The sequence below is a fragment of the Panthera leo genome, chromosome A2, assembly GCF_018350215.1.
Source record: "Panthera leo isolate Ple1 chromosome A2, P.leo_Ple1_pat1.1, whole genome shotgun sequence".
In the NCBI taxonomy this organism is placed as follows: Eukaryota; Metazoa; Chordata; class Mammalia; order Carnivora; family Felidae; genus Panthera; species Panthera leo.
Genome location: NC_056680.1, coordinates 113,545,173 through 113,564,856, shown reverse-complemented (window position 1 = coordinate 113,564,856; position 19,684 = coordinate 113,545,173). Strand labels below are relative to the sequence as shown.

Below are 19,684 nucleotides of genomic sequence, written 5' to 3'. Positions count from 1 at the left end.
ATGGGAAGCATTTAGAAAAACGTTTGTTGATAGAAGGGGGGTGGTTTGGGGATTGCATTTAATTGAGTTCCATAATATCCCAAATGTTAAGACATTTTACGTGGGTTTCAAATCTGCTTTAATTTTGCTTTTTGACACTCACCAGCTTTGTGTTGTTCCCTGCCCTCCCCGCCCCAAACTTGCTCTGGTTTGTTTGTGCCTCCTACCTCCATTTTAGCCACTTAGCCTTGCATTAGGGTCACACTTCCTACCCCGTTTCCTGCCCCATCTGAGTAACAGGCTCATTTTCTTCCAGACTTTCAAGGCCAAGTGAGTCCAGGTGGGCAGGCAGTTGACTCATTAATGCTTCATTGGCCATTCCCACTGATGTGTTACTTGATTTTACTCTCAGTTGATTAACCTTCATGGGTTTCGGTAAATCTGACCAGATCTGCTGGAAATGTGTTATATAACACTGTACCCACTAGCCACAGGTGGCGATTTCAATTTAAATTAATTAAAATTAAATTCTAAAATTCAGTTCCTCGGTCTCACCAGCCATATTTCAAGGACTCGATAGCCACCTGTGGCTAGTGGCCGTGCCATTGGACAGCACAGGTTTAGAACCTGTCCATCATTGCATAAGCTTCTGTTGAAACAAGGCGATTGTTTTGGGGTAAGAGTATTGAATAACAAATTCTGGGGCCAAACTGAAAAATATAAAACAAAGTTTTGATAAATGGGTCTTCTGGCTTATTTGTTATGTAATATAATATTAGTAGAATTTCTAGGGATAAAATTACTTTGTAGCACTCCTATAACCATTTGTTTAAGTATCTGTGACTTCTAACAAATCTGTGAGCTTTTTCAGAAGAGGGGACATGTTTTATCTTCCTGTCTCCTGGGCTTGAATTTGTGTCTGGCACAGAAAGGGCTGAAAAATGATTAGACCCTGAATCAATAAAAGCTTAGAAACATCATTTAATTTTCTGTATTGCTAACTATAGCTATTAGGCTCAAAAAGTATATTCTGAAATGTACCACTTTTTGACCTATTTTTACTATTTTTAATGCTGTATATTCTGATAATATGAAAGAAAACGTTTTCAAGAATGTCATGCAAATTTATTTGAATGAAAATAAGAGAAATGTATGGCCGGGGACACAGACAGAAAAGCTCCCTAGGGGACCCTTGTGGGTTCAGTGGAGTCCTTACACTGGGGGTGATGTGACCATCGTTCGTCTTTCTTGTGGAGTTGGCGGGAGCTGGGGGGAGGCATCATGACTTTTGATGGCCACAGGTGCCCTGTATCTTGGTCAAGGAAGGCAGTGCAGACTATGGAAAGTCAGCTTCCTGTCCCTTTTCTTTCCCTGGAGGGGCCCTCTGCCAGAGCCCTGTGATGCTTATCTGGGCTCTGCAGATCTTTGGAATGAGGTCATCTAGGAAGTTGAATCCCTTTGATACAATTATCTCTGCATCCTTGGCCCTTTGTTCTCATGGAGAATGACCGGTGACCCCCATGCTTCTTACGTGGTTGGAACAGCTGTTATGAGGCGGGATGCCAGGTGCTCGCCCCTGTGTGGGTGTGCAGGTCCTTCCCCAGCTGTCAGGATGGGGTCCAATGGATGTAGGTGGCTCCCCCAGTAAAGCACGATCATGAAACTACAAAGAGGTGAGAGGAGAAAGGAGAACCTTATCTGTAACGGGGAACCTCACACATACCTACCCACACACACATACACACAGACGTGTATACATACACGAACATTCCTCATGACAAAGCCCAGCAGTTTTCCTCTTCAATTCATCTTAGTTGACAACCAGTTAGACCGGTTGCAAGGGCTCATTCTTTCCAGAATGGTAACTTTTTGGAATAGGATTTCTCTGCAGTCCTGAGCCCATCCCTTTACATGATTTAATACACTTTTCCCTGTTGTATGTGGGCATCTTGCAATATTTTCTACCCAGTGGGAATTCTCCTGTGTAGCAGGCTCCCAACCCCATATCTTATACCCCTTTTCCTATACAAAGCCTCCCTCCCCAAAACTGATTTAGCCTGACCTTCCCGGTGCTGTTCTGAGCATAAGATCTCCTCCCCAGGGTCACAGCCTCAGAGGGCTTGGCGATAATGAGGGGACACTTGCCACCATTGCTGAAGTCTGGTCAAGTAACCAGGAGCCTTGTGAAGTGTGCATTTCTTGTGGGATAACTCACCCATTTAGGCCCTGTTCCAGTCGGAGAGTCCTTGTCCACTCTCTCTCCCCCATTTTCCTGTCTGTTGTTTTCCAGTTGATTACTGAAATGTGCTATCAGCAATCAGGTACCATTTTTTGGCAGAAAGACCAGATGTGAAGATCTGAGGGTTGTTCTGCCTGAGATTGAGCTCCTGAAGCAAGTCCTTTGCTCTCAGGGAATGATGAGAGCATTTCTCTAGAAAGAGACAGGACTCCTACTATGTGTGTGTATGTTTTAAAATATTATTGACATTGTATGTCATCCATAGCAGAATCACAAGCTAGAATAGTAAACTGTCTGTTAGACACCAATGAAGGGAAGGCTTCTAGTTTCCCATCCATGTATGAGGGCAGGAATAGTGGATAGCAGAGGATATTTGCTGTTATCCATTCTACCTTCCTCCTGGTAACATTTCCCAATCTTCATTCAGATATTGTACTAGTCAAGGTCTGGGATGGAAACAGAAGATACAACCACAGGGCATATTGAAGGGTCCATTGCAGAGATGGAAGTGGGATGGGACCAACAAAGACGGGTGGAGTGCTAAGGGACTGGCAATAGCAGAGAGCCAGAGACCCAATTCATCCCTTGGCCTGATGGAAGGAGGAATGGAACAGGGGACCAGGGCCTGGCTAGAGCTGCAGCTGGAGGAATTGGGGGACACCCAACAGGAGTTGACCCTCTAGAGGAACACAGCCTCTGTCAGAGACAGAGCAAGGCAGGGAGCAGCTGAGGAAAATAGTTACCCCCACCCTGTTCCCCTCCCACCTTCTGATCTTCCATTGGTGTTCCCAGGATAAAATGCAGCTAGAAACTAGAGAGCAAGACAGCTGGTGTAATGCACTCTGAAAAGTTTGCCCCTGAAGGTGTAGAACAGAGCAGAGAATGGATCTGGGGGTAAGGGTGAAACAGCAGAGCAATCATGCCCCTTCCAGCAGCCTTCATGCTCTGGGAGAGGAGACCACTCTGAAAGCATAGGCTTAGGCTCTGATTACCTAATCCCCAACCAGAAAATTCCATTCCCCTGGCCATAGTGCTTAGTGCAGGATACACAACCCAATTCAGGTCAGTGAATGAAAAGAAAGATTTTCTAAAGACTTTTGGAAAAGAAGATGTCTCATTCCTCTGAGAGCTACTGATAAAGAGATCCCCCACCTTCCTGCTAGTCATAAATGAAGAAACATGTAGCCCTTAAAACTGCTTTCAGCCATTTTGCAGTTCAAGTGGAGAGTCAGCTTGAGGATGAAACAGCATAGAAGAGAAGATGAGAGGACACTGTATCTTTGGTGCCACCATTGAGCACCTTATTACTGTGGTTTTTAATTACTGAGCCAAGACTGTCTTTTTATAACTTATGTCAATTTAGCTTGGAGTTTCTGTTACTTGCAACCAAAAGCATCTTACAAAGCCAGGAGGATTGTGCCTGGAACCGGAGACCCTTTTCCTATTCAGTGCATCCCAGAAGACAGAGCACCATAGGGCAAGACAAGCTTTGTTTGATAGGGAGAAATGTAATGGAAATGATAGGGAGACTAAGACAAGACCAAGTTCAAAATGCCTCAAGAGAGGCAGCAGCTGGAATCGTGGAGTCAAGGGTTCCGTGTCCAATATAGGCAAGACTGGGGAGAATGCAGGTCAAGAGCAAACGAGGAAGACCAAGTTGTGGTGGTGACTGTGTCTGTCTGACAGGCTTAAAAGGCCTGGGGCAGGTTGGACAGACAGTTCTGAATGAGGTCATCACATTCTTTTAATTAGGCAGGAGGACACAGCTTTCTTGATGCTCCTTGAGAATACTTGGCTGTTGAGGAAAACCATGGTGCTATGTTCTCAGCGTTCTACATCATGATTCTTAGGGGCATAAGCCTTTGGGCTCAGCCTGTGGTTTCAGTCAAAACCAAGCCAGCCATAGGGCAGAGGGAGGGGGATGAAGTTGTCCCTGGCTGGCACTCACTTTGCTGCAAGTAATAATATAAAATATTCTATGACAACTTCCTCCTTGGTGAGAGATTTTAGTAATTCCTGTCCTTGATCATAATTAAAGATCCGCTCTCCAGGCAGTTCTGGTGGTAAATAAGAAGATAATGGCAATGGTACCAGTTATGTTTATTGAGCACTTAATATATGCCTGGCTCTAATCCAAGCACTTGATGTACACTAATTCATTTAATCTTCACCATGTTTGAGGAGAAAATTATTATTATGTTTCCCAATGGGCATGTGAGGGAAATAAGTCACATGGGTTGAATTTTAAGTTATAGAAAATGTTCTAGTCATTTAGTTCACTCCCTTTAAGAGACTTCGAAATAGTACATATACACAGAAGAATGTAAACACATATTATGTATATATTATAAAGAGTAATGTAACAAACACCCATATGTCCACAACTGCTATAAGAAGGTGGTGCCATTGGAGGACATCGGTTCTGTAACTGAGCCCCTCTTATCCTCTGTCCTTAAGGTTAACCCTTGGCTGAATTTTGTTTCCATCACTCCTTTGTTTTTCTATATGGTTTTACTATCTATAGATAGGCCCAACCTGTGTCAGGCCTTTTAAGCCCATCAAACACACATGATTTTGAAGAATATATTGTTTAGATTTACAAGTTTTTGACCTTTGTAGAAATGGTATTATTCTGTACATATTCTCCAAATATATGTGACGTGATGTGAGATTTATCCATGTTGATCCAGGTAGCTCTGTTCACCCATTTTTCACTGAAATGTGACATTTCTTTTTGTGAACACACCACATTTTACTTTTACTGTTGTGGTTGTTGGACATTTGGGCAGGGGGTTCTTACTGTTCAAATGCTATCATTATGAGCACTCCCATGCTGTCTCTTGGTGCCCACAGGCAAGGGTTTCTCCAAGGTCTGAGCCTAGAAGTGGAGGAACTACCCTGTAGGGTCTGTGCAGCCCTGAGTGCCCTGGATATTGACCGGTTACTTACCAGAGGGATTGTGTCAGTTAATGCTCTCACAAGCGTGAGGATACAGCAGTCTTGCTTACCTTTGGTACTCCACCTCTAATTAGGTTCTTTACAGTTTTCTTTGTTGAAGAAACCAGGTCATTTATTCTGTATACTTTCCCACAGTCTAGATTTTGTAATTACATTCTAATATGTCAATCAACATGTTCCTCTGAACCCTCTATTTCCTGTAAATTGGTGATAAGATCTAGAGAATTGGTCTCATTTAGCTTTAATTTTCTGAAAAGAATACTTCAGATAATGTGGTGCACTTCTATCCATCAGGGAGCACATGGTATCTGGTTAACTGTAGTTTTTTGTGATGTTACCAACAGCCATTAGTGATTATTGTCTAGAGTCATTATTTAATTACGGCATTAAAATATTAAAACTCAGGGCACCTGGGTGGCTCAGTTGGTTAAGCATCTGACTTCAGCTCAGGTCATGATCTCACGGTTCGTGGGTTCGAGCCCCACGTCAGGCTCTGTGTTTACAGCTCAGAGCCTGGAGCCTGCTTTGGATTCTGTGTCTCCCTCTCTCTCTGCTCCTCCCCTGTTTACTCTCTCCCTCTCTCTCTCTCTCAAAAATAAATAAAAACATTAAAAAAATTTTTAATAAAATAAAATAAAATATTAAAACTCTATCACCCCCACTTCATTTCTTAGCTGGTATATTCTATAAAGAAATCCTTTTTCTCATCAACCATTTGTTATCCTTAGATACAGTTTGTAAACAGTCGGTTGGCCTGATTATTTCCCCTTATTTAATAGTTTTTAAAATAACAAATTAGTGTCCAGCATCCTCTAGATATGACCAGTAAAATTTTAAAACTATTATGTACCACATTTGAAATATATTTAATACTTCAGTCCATTGCAGTTATTCAACATATTGAGTATCAACTGTCCCATCTCTGGCTGGTAGGAGCTTCTCTTTAAGTTGATGTGTACGTCTTTTTTTCTTTTTTCTTTTATCTTTCTTTCTTTCTTTTTTTTTTTTTTAGTCTTTTTTTTCTTTTTTCTTTTATCTTTCTTTCTTTCTTTCTTTCTTTCTTTTTTTTTTTTTTTAGAGAAAAAGAGCACGCACTTGAGCGGTTGGAATGGGCAGGCTAGAGAGGGAAAGAGGGAAAGAATCTTTCTTTTTATTTTTAAGTTTATTTATTTATTTTTGAGAGATACAGGGAGGGAGAGAGAGAGAGAGAATCCCAGGCAGGTTCTGCACTGTCAGCACAGAGCCCAATGTGGGTCTCAAACTCACAGTGAGATAACGACCCAGGCTGAAGACAGATGTTCAACTGACTGAGCCACCCAGGCGCCCTGGTGTGTATGTCTTTTTCATTCATCTGTAACACTGGTCAGCAGCTTCCTAATTTTCTGGTATGACAAGAATTGCCAGATTCATTTCATACATTTTATGTCACAGGCCTGGAATCAGCCATCTCTCCAGAATCCTGAGAAATGGTATTAAAAGCAATAATCTAGGTGCTAGGGGTTGTTAGTGCTTATTATTAATGATTATTTATTGTTATTGGGTTGATCATCGCTTACCCTTGGTATTGTCAGATTAAAAAAAGAACTTTGTCGGATTGGTATGTTTAAAATAATATTTCTCCAGCTTACTAATGAGTTGGAACATCTCCCATATATTTATGGATTCATCATCCTGCTCACCATTTATAATTCCTTTGTGGTGAAATGACTACTCATAATCTTTAATTTCAGATAAGGTAGAGTAAAAGGTTTCTAGTATTAAACTAACCTTGGTCATAGGTATTTTACTTTTCATATACTGTAGATTTGGTTTGCCAATATGTGATTAAGAATGTTGCATTTATGTTCATAAGTGAGATTGTTGTATATTTTTTTCTTGTACAAATTTCACCTCTATGTGATACATTTGCTTTATGAAGTTAATTAGGATGTTCCTTCTCTCTTCCCCCCTCAGCTTCCTCCCCCTCATGTTCTCCTCCCTCTTCTTGTCCTTCTCTGTCCCTTTCTCCTGTTAAGAGGTTGTATAACTAGGATGGAAATTTTCTAATTCTTGAATGTTGTTGGTTTGAATTTACTAATGTTTTCTTTGTGGGGGAGACAAAACCCACAACCACTGATTAAATTGATTTCAAGCTTATGAGAATAGTCAGGTTTCCTATTCTTACATCAGGGTTGGAAAGTTAGACTTTATTTGGAACTTGTCTATTTTGTCAAAACGTATTGGTGTAACAATTCCATTCATAGGTCTGATATGATGTGAAGCGGAGTATGTCCACACCTGACCTGGTGATCTCCACCAGTCATCCACCTGTTCCTCCCCTGCCCTTCCCCATCTGAGGAGAGCCAACCCTCTTCTTCCAGTGAACCAGGCCACAAGTCTTCAAGTCACGTTTGATCCTCTCCTAAAACCTACTTCCTGTCAATCAGGATGTCCTTTTGGTCTTTGCAGAACCTGGCCACTTTTCCCATCTCCATTACACCAAGTGTCTTAGTTTGTTTGGATGGCTATAGCAAAATTCCACAGACTGAGTGACTTATTTTTTTTTTCTACCTTAAATATTTATTTATTTATTTATTTATTTATTTATTTATATTTTTATTTACATACTAGTTAGCATATAGTGCAACAATGATTTCAGGAGTAGATTCCTTAATGCCCCTCACCCATTTAGCCCATCCCGCCACTCCCAACCCCTCCAGCAACCCTCAATTTGTTCTCTGTATTTAAGAGTCTCTTCTGTTTTGTCTGCCTCCTTGTTTTTATATTATTTTTGCTTCCTTTCCCTTATGTTCATCTGTTTTGTATCTTAAATTCCTCATATGAGTGAAGTCATAGTATATTTGTCTTTCTCTGACTAATTTCGCTTAGCATAATACCTTCCAGTTCCACCCACATTGCTGCAAATGGCAAGGTTTCATTCTTTTTGATTGTCAAGTAATACTCCCTTGTGTGTGTGTGTGTGTGTGTGTGTGTGTGTGTGTGTGTGTGTGTGTATTACATCTTATTTATCCATGCATCCATCGATGAACATTTGGGCTCTTTCCATACTTTGACTATTGTCGATAATGCTGCTATAAACAATGGGGTACATGTGCTCTTTTGAAACAGCATGCCTGTATCCCTTGGATAAATACCTAGTAGTGCAATTTCTGGGTTGTAGGATAGTTCTATTTTTAATTTTTTGAGGACCCTCCATACTGTTTTCCAGAGTGGCTGCACCAGTTTTCTTTCCCACCAGCAGTGCAAAACAGGTCCTCTTTCTCCACGTCCTCTCCAACATCTGTTGTTGCCTGAGTTGTTGATGTTAACCATTCTGAAAGATGTGAGGTGGTATCTCATTGTGGTTTTGATTTGTATTTCCCTGATGATGAGTGATGTTGAGCATTATTTCATGTGTCTGTTAGCGATCTGGATGTCTTCTTTGGAGAAGTGTCTATTCATGTCTTTTGCCCATTTCTTCATTGGATTAGTTTTTGAGTTTGAGTTTGATAAGTTCTTTGTAGATTTTGGATACTAACCCTTTATCTGATATGTCATTTGCAAATATCTTCTCCCATTCCATCGGTTGCCTTTTACTTTTGCTGATTGTTTCCTTCGCTGTGCAGAAGGTTTTTATTTTGATGAGGTCCCAATAGTTCATTTTTGCTTTTGTTTCCCTTGCCTCCAGAGACGTATCAAATAAGAAGTAGCTGTGGCCAAGGTCAAAGAAGTTTTTGCCTGCTTTCTCCTCAAGGATTTTGATGGCTTCCTGCCTTACATTTAGGAATTTCATCCATTTTGAGTTTATTTTTGTGTATGGTGTAAGAAAGTGGTCCAGGTTCATTCTTCTGCATGTCTCTGTCCAGTTTTCCCAGCACCATTTGCTGAAGAGACTGTCTTTATTCCATTGGATATTCTTCCCTGCTTTGTCAAAGATGAGTTGGCCATACATTTGTGGGTCCATTTTTTGGGTTCTCTATTCTGTTCCATTGATCTGAGTGTCTGTTTTTGTGCCAGTACCATACTGTCTTGATGATTACAGCTTTGTAATATAACTTGAAGTCTGGGATTGTGATGCCTCCTGCTTTGGTTTTCTTTTTCAAGATTGCTTTAGCTACTTGGGGTCTTTCCTGGTTCCATACAAATCTTAGGATTGTTTGTTCTAGCGCTGTGAAGAATGCTAGTGTTATTTTGATAGGCATTGCATTGAATATGTATATTGCTTTGGGTAGTATCAACATTTTAACAGTATTTGTTCTTCCAATCCAGGAGCGTGGAATATTTTTCCTTTTTTTGTGTGTATCTTCTTCCATTTCTTTCATAAGGTTTCTATAGTTTTCAGTGTATACATTTTTTACCTCTTTGGTTAGGTTTATTCCTGGGTATTTTATGGGTTTTTGTGCAATTGTGAATGGGATAGATTCCTTGACTTCTCATTCTGTTGCTTCATTATTGGTGTATATAAATGCAACCAATTTCTGTGCATTGATTTTATATTCTGAGATTTTGCTGAATTCATGGATCAGTTATAGCAGTTTTTTGGTGGAATCTTTTGGGTTTTCTGTATAGAGTATCGTGTCATCTGCAAAAAGTGAAAGTTTGACTTCCTCCTGGCCAATTTGGATGCCTTTTATTTCTTTGTGTTGTCTGATTGCTGAGGCCAGGACTTCCAATACTATGTTAAATAACAGTGGTGAGAGTGAACATCCCTGTTGTTTTCCTGACGTTAGGGGGAAAGCGCTCAGTTTTTCCCCATTGAGGATGATACTAGCAGTGTGTCTTTCATATATGGCTTTTATGATCTTGAGGTATGATCCTTTTATCCCGACTTTCTTGAGGGTTTTTATCAAGAAAGGATGCTGTATTTTGTCAAATGCTTTCTCTGCATCTATTGAGAGGATCATATGGTTCTTGTCATTTCTTTTATTGATGTGATGTATCACATTGATTGGTTTGCGGATACTGAATCAGCCCTGCATCCCAGGTATAAATCCCACTTGGTCATGGTGAATAATTCTTTTAATGTATTGTTGAATCCAGTTGGCTAGTATCTTTTTGAGAATTTTTGTATCCATGTTCATCAGGGAAACTGGTCTATAGTTCTCCTTTTTAGTGGGGTCTTTGACTGGTTTTGGAATCATGGTAATGCTGACCTCATAGAATGAGTTTAGAAGTTTTCCTTCCATTTCTGTTTTTTGGAACAGCTTCGAAAGAATAGGTGTTAACTCCTCTTTAAATGTTTGGTAGAATTCCCCTGGAAAGCCATCCAGCCCTGGACTCTTATTTTTTGGGAGATTTTTGATTATTGATTCAATTCCTTACTGGTTAAGGGTCCAGACTGGGTGACTTATAAAGAAAGGAAATTTATTTTCTGGAGGCTAGAAGTCCAAAATCAAGACACTAGCACGGTTGCTTTCTGGTGAACCTTCCTGGTTCATAGCTAGTATCTTCTGGCTCTGTGTTCACATGGTAAAAAGAGCTAGGGAGCTCTATGGGGTCTTTTTTTTTTTTAATATAAGAATACTAATTCCAGGGGGCACCTAGGTGGCTTAGTCAGTTAAGCATCCGACTTCAGCTCAGGTCCTGATCTCACAGTTTGTGAGTTCAAGTTCCACATCAGGCTATCTGCTGTCAGAACAGAGCCTACTTCAGATCCTCTGTCCCCCTCTTTCTACCTGCTCTCCCCCTGCCCCGCCCTGCTTGTTTTCTTTCTCTCTCTCTCTCAAAAACAAACATTAAGAAAAAAGAAGTTATGTCATCAGAGCCCTTCCTTCACCCAACTATAGAAAGCTCCACTCCTACCCAGTCACTTATTATCATCCTTACTTTTATTTATTTTTCTTCTTAGCATTTATCATCACCTGATTTATATATATTTTTTATTGTCTGTCTTCTGCTATTAGAATATAATCTCCTTCAAGGCAGGGCTGATCTGCTTTGTCCATTGCTAGATTTTCGATGTCTAGCTCACAACCCAACACATGGTAGGTGTTCAATAAATATTTGATGAATGAATGAATGAATAAGTGCAGGTTGGTGTGAAGTTACAAATTCTCAGGGGAGACTGCTTCCCCATTCACCTGGAGTCATAGCTCTGCCTTCACACAACAATTTTGTTCTTGTTTTTGCTGTCACCCCTTTCCTCAAGGTGTAGGTAGCCTTTTGGAGATTGAACTTAATTCATGGAGTTAGGATGGCCGAAGGGAGTATCTGCTTTTCGACTTGATACCATTTAACGGCCCAAGGCATCGTTTCTTTCTTCCTGGGGAGTGAATATCAGGAAACGTCCCCTGGAAACTGTCCACCGCTTTTAAAAAATTCTGATTTCTTGCTCTCACTTCATTTTTTTTGGTCTTCTGAGGATTCCCTTTGCTTTCTTGTAAGCTTAGCTATGCATTTCAACTAAATTACATTTATTTATTTTATTTTGCATTTAGGGAAGGATTTCATACTATTGAATATGGAACTTTTCAAACTTTCCATTTTTCATGCAGTGCACAGCTGCCCAGCAGAGTAACTTGCCCAAGGTCTTTACTGTAAACGAAATCCCTGAGACCAGACTTGGGACTCCTTACCTCCAAGGCAGTACTTTCCTTCCACAGTGGGCTGGTGGCATGCCTTATTTTCTTTGGAGGTGTTAATAGAACACATATTTCTAGCCTAATGGATGACTATACCCAGAGAGGACAAAAAAGAGGGAAGACAACAGTAACACAACAGTCTCCAGTTCTGAGGAAACTGTTGTAGCCACTGAGGCTGTCATAACCATTTGTGAATATGTAATGGGAGGGGCGCCTGGGGTAGCTTAGTCCGTTGAGTACCCGACTTTTGATTTTGGCTCAGGTCCTGATCCCAGGGTTGTGGGATCGAGCCCCACCTCAGGCTCTGCACTGAGGTTGGAGCAGACTTAAGATTCTCTCTCTCTCTCCTTCTGCCCCCTCTCCCACCTTCACTCAGTCTCTCTTTCTCTCAAATAAAAAAAATAAAAATAAAAAATAAGAGTTTAAAAAATATATATGTAATGGGAAGTAGCTGCGAATTATGGCTGATTTCAGCAGAGTAGCTTTTGTTAGAAGTTGCTCCTTTTGCTTTTTCTTGAGAATTCAGATGTGAAGTGCTCATTTTCCTCAGGATTTCTGCTCTGGCGTAAGGCTGGATGCCATTCCCCTTCCGGCTCCTGCAGTTCATGTAGGCTGTGCCTTGGGAGGCTGCCAGTCAGAATGGAAGCAGTGGTTCCTTGATGTATAGCTGATTTTTTTAACAATTATTTTTGGCTCTAGTGAGGTAGTGTAGCTGGAAACAGCTGCAGGTTGGACTGCTCAGAATACTATGCAAATGAGTTGAAAAGTGAGAAGTTCAGTCAATCAATCCGTTTTGCTTCATGTGATGCCAACTGACATTTTTTTTTTTTTTTAAACCTTGTTCGTCTCATTGAATTCACTGACTTTGGGCCTGAATTGACTTAATTGCATGGTTCCTTTTGACATATTGTAGACAGCGATTGCTCTGTTGAGCCATAATCAGGCGCAACAAATAACACCACGAGTATTAGTAGACAGCCCCGGCTGGTAGACGGCTTGCTAACTTTTTCCTTGTAAAACAACTTCATGCTGCCCACCTAGCAGTTAGTGGGTTTAAAGAGCATGTGAATAACAGGTGGGAAAGCATTCTGTCCCGTGAATTAAATTTTAATCATTAGGTCAGTTAATCCAGTACTAGTTTTTGATAGACAAGGTTATGATGACCTTCAAACCATAGGCAGTGAACTATTCTGGGATATCTGCCTTTGGTCTTTTGGAGACCATACTTGGAGGATGTCCTTTTCATAAACAGCATTGTACTGAAGCCAGCACCCTGAAATTATTATAGAGTTGTTTAGTCAAAAGTTACAGATATTTTTCAGCTTCTGAGACAAACCACCAAATTGTTTTCATGAAAAGATGTCTTTGTTTATATTTACTCCAGCGGAACACGCAAGAGTTTATCTCACCATACGTAGGCCAGTATGGAATATTTTATCCAAAAAACACTTTGCTACTTTTATTGGGGAAAATGATAGCTTTTAAATTTACATTTTTCTGACTATTCTTAGGGTTGAATATATTTTTTTCTATGTATTAATCATTTTTTGAAGAAGGGTTGAACTAGTCTGTTTGCACCCTTTACCCGTTTATTGGGATCTCACTACTTTTTTCCCATAGATTTGCATGCAATCTTTATATACTCATGTATTTGTCATGTTTTTATTATGTTAAATCTATATTTAAATGAGACTTTTTATGCTCTTTTCCTCCCAAGATCTCCTTTTCACATCCTTCAACATAAAACTTCATCTTTTTCCTTTTCATTGAAACAAAACAAGTATTTCTCTGAAACTTGGTCATATGAAATCTTAGGATAAACTGATGTGAGAATTTAAATGGTCAATGACTGCTTTGAATCCTTTTGAAAGCAGTAAGATTAAAAACTTTAACAAAAATTTTTTTAACGTTTATTCATTTTTGAGATACAGAGAGAGACAGCATGAGTGGGGGAGGGGCAGAGAGAGAGGGAGACACAGAATCCAAGGCAGGCTCCAGGCTCTGAGCTGTCAGCACAGAGTTGGGCGCAGGCCTTGAACTCATGAACCGTGAGATCATGACATGAGCTGAAGTTGGACACTTAACTGACTGAGCTACCCAGGCACCCCTAAAAAGTCTTTTTAAAAATCCTACCCATGAGTGGGGTATCTGGGTGGCTCAGTCGGTTGGGAGTCCAACCTCAGCTTATGTCATGATCTCACGGTTTGTGAGTTCAAGCCCCACGTCCGGCTCTGTGCTGACAGCTCAGAGCCTGGAACCTGCCTCGGATTCTGTGTCTCCCTCTTTCTCTGCCCCTCCCCCACTAATTCTCTCCCTCTCTTTCTCTCTCTCTCTTTCTCTCAAATATAAATAAACATTAAATTTTTTTTTTTAAATCCTACCACTGAGTGTGTGAATATTCAATATTCATTGAATATTTTAATGAAGTTACCCCTCAAGTCATTTTGGGGACCGTTCTTTTGGAATTGCCCTGCAGAGCCTGTGGCATATTCTTTGGCTCTCCATTATTGGTCATAATATCTATGGCAGGTAGTTTAATTTTAGAAGGAGCATAAAGTCATTTGGAACCAAAGCTATTCAGTAAGGTGAGCTATTAAAGAGAACCAGAAATATGGAGTGCATAGGAACACACAGAAGCACACACACACACAAACACACATGCACACAGAGTTGCATTTTCTGTGTTTTCTAGATTAAACCTGAAAACAACTCTAAAAATAGGGCTATCAATATTTTTAAGTGATAACACTGTTAGTTAAACAAGAGAATAACCTTCTACAGTGACATCTTTAAAGATAAAAGCATTGAAATAAACATTTAAGTTCTAGCATGTTTGTTTAGAAGTTTGTCCCACTGTTTGATAGTGGCATTTCATTTCAATGTTAACTGTGGTAACTCCAAGTGCAAGGTTTTGTTCGTACTGAAAACGTTCCCATAGGAGGTTCTAATTACAAAGTCGGGTGTACATTGGAAGAAGAGGTCCCTACTTTGGTTTTCAGCCCTGTACTGAGCATGTAATGAGTTTCTGGTCTCAGTAGCACCGTGTGCTAAACTCGGTGAATATCATGTACATCTGTGCCTGTTATAGGCTTCTTCAGAATGCTAGTGACTCAGGTTTCTTACAAAAAGCTTGGAAAAATCCTTTTTCTTTCGGTTTATTGGACTTCCTCTCACTATATCTATATTCAAGATGTTAGACTGACAACCTCAAAGCTCTCCCGAAGATCAAAAGGGAATCTTTCAGAATTGAGTTGGACAGAGATGGAAGCACCTAGCTGTGGTGTGAAGGAGATGGAGGGGAACCCCAAAGAGTCTAACTCTACTGCCTTGTAGACAGAGTATACAGGAGCAGCCTGATCTGTGAGCTCTTTGGTGTGTTGACACCTCCCTGGGCCCCAGTTTCCTCACCTGTAACATGGGCAAAAAATGAAAAATCTTTGTCTCACAAGGTGTGGCAAGAGTGAAGTGTAATGACCAGCAGTGTGTTGCACACATCAAGCATTCAGGTGATGTAGCTTTTACTGCTGTCATCGTATCGGTCGTCATCATCATCTTTGTAGCCCCTCAGCACCTGCCATGGTGCCTGTTTAATAAGAGCACAGTAAATGGTACTTTCTATTACTGTCAGGCTTGTATTCTTGTCATCACTTAGCACAGAGCCTAGCATATAGCCAGTGTGCCATGAACGAATATTAAATGAAAAAAATCCACTTTACATGGCCAGGCATAATTGATACTGTATATTCAGGGGGAAAAAATGGTGTTTAACATCCTTTTTTGATGAATCAAAATCTTTCTTTTCTTCTCTTGTGTGCTCTGAGAGCCCGACAGTGGAGTATGGTTGTTATAAGTCCAGACGCTAGAACTGGACCACCTGGGCTCAAATCCTGGTTGTGTGACTGGGGAAAGTTACCTACCCTCTTTGTGCCTGTTTATTCTTCTGTAAAATAATAGTGCCTTCCTCGTAGGGATTAGAGACTTTTTACATGTAAGTAATTAGAACAATGCATGGCAAATAGTATAGGACATCGAAGTATATGCTGGGAAAGGGAAGAATTTTAAAAAGGGATGAGGCAAAGTCTCTCGCCAGTCCTCAGGGATCCATGTATGCCCACGTGGTATGCAAGAGCGTGAAGGAGAAGCCAACTGCATGTGAAGGATTAAGCATAGAAACCTGTACATTTTTAACAACCAGTTGTCTGGGAGGAAAAAAAGGCCCTAATTTGTAGTTTTTACAATTTCTGTGCTGTAAATATTGCTCCTGTGGCCAACTTCAAGCCACCATTGTGACATTCCCGAATGTGGCACTGGGAAAGGATGCACACAGTTGGTTCTTAAAGGCTGATGTGAGCAGTCTCCAAGATGCTACTGGGTAGAAGCTTCGAGACTGCAGAGGAGAACACCACATTTTGGCAATATAGGCTTTACAATTCCACTAGTTGTAGAGTTGTACCTGATTCTGGGGACAAGAAGGTAGAGCAGAGGGAGGGGCCACTTTCTTTACACAACCTACTGCTTTCAAAAAAAACAAAAAACAAAAAACAAAAAAACCCTTATCACCTGATCCCTAAATTCTTCCAGTAATTCAATTCTTTTGACCATTCAGTCCTTGGCCTTGAGATTGCTGTGTGTAGGACAATTACAAAGATAATTTAGGCTTTTTGAGTTGTAGAAAGAGATAGTCAAGAAACCAGACTTTCATTGCCTCCTAATGTAGTCTTCTTCAGGCATCTCAGGGAAAAGGAACCACAACAGAATCCTAGGCCCAAACTCTCTGGATGACTTTAAGAAAGCACTGGAACTCGCCATTTCTTATGTCTTCCATAATACAATGGGTGAAATAATATGGCGGTAGTCACTACTTCTATTCAACAGCAATTTCTTGTTGCTTGCCTTCCAGGTGCTTGATAGGATTGACCCCATGACCAGACCCTGCCAATGAATTGTGAGAGGAAATGAGAGTGTTACTTTTGAGCACAATGATGAGTTGCTAGAATGGGACACTCCTGAATGCTCTCTTCCTGTGCCACAAGGAGCAGCCATGTTCCAGGTGATGGCCGCTCTGCCAGTGTAGATCCTGCAGAGATGACATGGGGTAGATCCCCCAGTTGACTCACGAGAGACCAAGCAAGAAATACAGATTTGTTGTGTTAATCCACTGAGATTGTGGGGGGTCACCATGAAGCACAACCGATCCTTTCTTGGCACAAAGATCAGACATGAAAATCACGTGCAATTATAAACATTGGATGGAGAGGTTCTGACAACATTAAAGCACTCTACCCAAAGAAGGAATTAGCATCCCTGAATTAGCAGGTGGGTGGAACAATTTGACAAAACTCATTCGTGGAAAATCACTTGCAATTATTTCTTTGAAATAGAACTTGAACTCTGAGCAGCTACATCAGGTCTTTACAATGGGTCAAATTTGCTGTTGGCTTTCCTGGTCCTAGGCTGGAGAACAGTCAGCTTTAAGCCTTTGGGGTTAAAGTTTCCAGAAGTGTTAATGAGGAGGGAAAAGATGTTTTATAGCTGTTCAGGAATAGGAACAGTGACCATATAACAGTAGCATCTCCTTCAGCAAAGAGTAACAGGAAGAATGACCATTTCTGGAGGGCTTATGTGCCAGAACTTTATATATAAAAATGTCTAAGCCCTATACCAGATTTCCCCATTTTCAGAGAGTGATAGCTTTTCAAAGATCATACAGAAAGAAAGCACTGGAGCTAGAATTAAAAGAGGTCTGTTTTAGAGTCTGCCGTAGTAACCTTTTCCCAGAAGGAGACACTGAGACAAGGATTCGTGCTCAAATAAATAATGTCCTGGGCCATGGAGACTAATCCAGGAGAAGTAAGGAAGCCAATAAAGGATGCATTATTACATCAGCTACTACACTGGCAACTGTGGTTTGATCTCCAAAAGAAAAAGCACATAATTCATGACCCAAAATTAGCCCACTCAAGAGCTGAGGGAGCTGGGTATTTATACACCAATGTCCAAGAGTCATTGGTTGAATGCCTGATTTGGGGAACAAACACCCTCAGATGCAGAGATGCAGACCCTGACAATTGGAAGTCATCTGGAATGTATGACTGTCCACGGTTGTGGGTGGAGACATGATAGCCTTTGCTCTAGGCTATAAAGCCTGGGGTCTGCACACCACTCTACCCTGCTCAGCTGCCTTGGTCCCTGAGTCATGTTAGGCTCCTGAGCACGTCCCCACTATCCCCGGCCCCCAGGCTTCTCTAAGGGCAGGAAACCCTTCTATGGTTCCAGTGCTGCATCTAGAGGCTATCTGGTGCCCAGCCAATAAAGGAGAGAGCTCTTGGAAGAAACTACTGTAAATGGTGTTAGTATAATCCACTTCCTAGAGTTTGTGTGAGAATCGACTACATGCAGCATTCTTGGAACAGTGTCTGACACACAGTAAATGCACAATAAATGTTGGTTACAATGGTGTGGAGGATGATGGACAGGGCAGGAGAGGATGAAGAGAAGGAACAACAAAAGAGGAGGGAGGAAGGGAGGGAGGGAGGAGGGATTAAAAGGAGAGAGGTGGAAAAGCTCTTGTCACAATGTATCATTCACAATGTGTTGACATCAGCAAACTGTTCTCTTTCCTTTTCTCAAGGTTTGGGAGTGATACACTCCTGTCTCAACTGGAACAGTCCAAGAGGTAGCTTCCTGCAACATCTCCAGCTCTGATTCCTGCTCAAGGTTATGCTCCTGATGGTTGCGCTGCTGGAAAGATGAGACAAACCACCTGGGGTTGAAAGTGCTTCAGAGCTGCCAAGGATGGGATGGGCTTTCCAAATGGCTTCTTCAGTTGAGCTGAAGGCCCAGAATGTAATGTTTGTTTATGTGCCATGCCAGTTTAGACTGTCCTGAAAGTGTGTGTATGTGTATATGAGGGTGTGAGAGAGAATACACACATGAGTTTAACTTGCAGAGTGTGTATCATTCTAGACATTCTGGAAAATAATTGCTCTCGATAAGGACAAATGCAGTCACCATTTCCTATTTTCACTGAAAGCTGGGAGAGAAAAGCAATGGCTTGAGTCATCGAATGGGGGTTTCAGATTAGATATGAGGGGAAATTTCTTTTTCAGGTGAATTTGATAAACCCTGGAATGGATTATCAGGGGGGAATTTTGAAGCCTCTTTCTCTGGGAGCTTTTGAAAATAGGATAAATGCTCATGTGCCTGAGATAGTGGAAGCCTGATCCTATCTGGAGATGGCATGATGGATTGGCTTCTGGGTAGCGGCAGAGGAGAAAGGAGCCTCCTTTCTCCTGAGGTCTACTGACCGAGTTTCACGTTTCGGAGCATTTCAGCATTACTGATTTTCTCTGATTGAAAAGCCACAAGTGTTCATTATTTGAAATTCGGAGATTACATAAAAATATGAAAAACTAAAAATCAAACAAAATTCTGTAATCCAAAAATAACCCAAATTATATATATGTGTGTATATATATATGTACATATATATATGTGTGTGTATATATATATATGTACATATATATATATGTGTGTATATATATATGTACATATATATATGTGTATATACATATATACACATATATGTATATGGTCTCAAAAAATTGTATAGTCTTTTATATAGTCTCAAAAAAATTGTATCACATACTACATGGTTCTGTAATCTAGCTTTTGTACTTAGGATATCGTGGACTCCTTTCCATGTCAGTAAATACCATTTTACATCATGTAGCATGTAGCTATATCATGGATCATGTACATGTCTCCATGTAGCTTGACTTATATAATCAGTTCTCTACTGTGGAGTTTAGGTTGTTTTCCCTGGAAATCCTTGCACATATATCCTTGTGAATTGTCTAGTTATTGCTTCAAAATAGATACCTGGGAGTAAAATAGCTGAGTTAAGGGTCTGCCGGTTTAAAATTGTCCTACCTATTGCTAGGTTTCC

General features: G+C 40.7%; 1 long non-coding RNA gene across 2 annotated transcripts in view; it reads left to right on the top strand.

Moving 5' to 3' along the window:
* Positions 1–19,176, top strand: part of LOC122213499 — a 33,602-nt gene extending 14,426 nt beyond the window's left edge. For both annotated transcript variants that reach the window (XR_006199547.1, XR_006199546.1), the window contains exons 2-3: positions 16,637–17,052; positions 18,368–19,176. This is a non-coding gene — a long non-coding RNA (uncharacterized LOC122213499). The remainder of the gene's footprint in view (positions 1–16,636; positions 17,053–18,367) is intronic.
* Positions 19,177–19,684: the final 508 nt, after the last annotated feature.